Here is a 1,704-nt window from a genome sequence, read left to right as displayed (position 1 = left end):
GGTGAAGAGATGATAAATCATTCAATTCAAGCACAAGATTTATCATAAAATAGTGGTTTATCAATACTGTTAAGACTAATGGAGTAGATCTTGAAGTCAACAGGCTCATGCTTTTCTCTTTTGCTGTAAGAGGCAGAGCTAGAACATGGTTGGACTCACAACCTAAAGATAGCATGGACTCTTGGGATAAGCTGGTCACAGCCTTCTTGGCTAAGTTCTTTCCTCCTCAAAAGCTGAGCAAGTTTAGAGTGGATGTTCAGACCTTCAGGCAAAAAGATGGTGAATCCCTCTATGAAGCTTGGGAAAGATACAAGCAGTTGACTAAAAAGTGTCCTTCTGACATGCTTTCAGAGTGGACCATTTTGGATATATTCTATGATGGTCTATCTGAGTTCTCTAAGATGTCACTGGACCATTCTGTAGGTGGATCCATTCACCTAAAGAAAACGCCTGCAGAAGCTCAAGAACTCATTGACATGGTTGCAAATAACCAATTCATGTACAACTCTGAGAGGAATCCTGTGAGTAATGGGACACCTCAGAAGAAGGGAGTTCTTGAAATTGATGCTCTGAATGCCATATTGGCTCAAAACAAAATATTGACTCAGCAAGTCAACATGATTTCTCAGAGTCTGAATGGATTGCAAAATACATCCAATAGTACTAAAGAAGCATCTTCTGAAGAAGAAGCTTATGATCGTGAGAACCCTGCAATGGCAGAGGTGAATTACATGGGTGAACCCTATGGAAATACCTATAATCCCTCATGGAGAAATCATCCAAATTTCTCATGGAAGGATCAACAAAAGCCTCAACAAGGCTTTAATAATGGTGGAAGAAACAAGTTTAGCAATAGCAAGCCTTTCCCATCATCTTCTCAGTAACTGATGAGCGGATAATTCATACGCTTTTTGGCATTATTTTTAGTATGTTTTTAGTATGATCTAGTTAGTTTTTAGTATATTTTTATTAGTTTTTAGTTAAAATTCACTTTTCTGGACTTTACTATGAGTTTGTGTGTTTTTCTGTGATTTCAGGTATTTTCTGGCTGAAATTGAGGGTCCTGAGCAAAAATCTGATTCAGAGACTGAAAAGGACTGCAGATGCTGTTGGATTCTGACCTCCCTGCACTCGAAGTGGATTTTCTGGAGCTACAGAAGCCCAATTGGCGCGCTCTTAAGGGCATTGGAAAGTAGACATTCTGGGCTTTCCAGAAATGTATAATAGTCCATACTTTGCCCGAGATTTGATGGCCCAAACCGGCATTGCAAATCAGCCTCAGAATTTCCAGCGTTTAACGCTGGAACTGGCATAAAAATGGGAGTTAAACGCTCAAACTGGCATGAAAGCTGGCGTTTAACTCCAGAAAAAGTCTCTACACATGAAAGCTTCAATGCTCAGCCCAAGCACACACTAAGTGGACCCAGAAGTGGATTTTTACATCATTTACTCATTTCTGTAAACCCTAGGCTACTAGTTCTCTATAAATAGGACCTTTTGCTATTGTATTAGGGGTTAATCTTTCAATCTTCGGATCATCTTTTGATCATGTTTTTACAATTGAACCCTCTTTGGGAGGCTGGCCATTCGGCCATGCCTAGACCTTGTTCTTATGTATTTTCAACGGTAGAGTTTCTACACACCATAGATTAAGGTGTGGAGCTCTACTGTACCTCGAGTATTAATGCAATTACTATTGTTCTT

At 39.6% G+C, this 1,704-nt stretch overlaps 1 non-coding gene across 1 annotated transcript; it reads right to left on the bottom strand.

Annotated features, from left to right (window-relative positions):
- Positions 1-239: 239 nt before the first annotated feature.
- LOC127743556 (small nucleolar RNA R71) lies at positions 240-343 on the bottom strand. The gene has a single exon (XR_008004942.1). It is a non-coding gene; the product is annotated as a small nucleolar RNA R71 (small nucleolar RNA).
- Positions 344-1,704: the final 1,361 nt, after the last annotated feature.

This window comes from Arachis duranensis, chromosome 10, assembly GCF_000817695.3.
Source record: "Arachis duranensis cultivar V14167 chromosome 10, aradu.V14167.gnm2.J7QH, whole genome shotgun sequence".
Classification (NCBI taxonomy): Eukaryota; Viridiplantae; Streptophyta; class Magnoliopsida; order Fabales; family Fabaceae; genus Arachis; species Arachis duranensis.
Note: the sequence above shows the minus strand (reverse complement) of the source record. Positions and strands in the feature narration are given on the sequence as shown.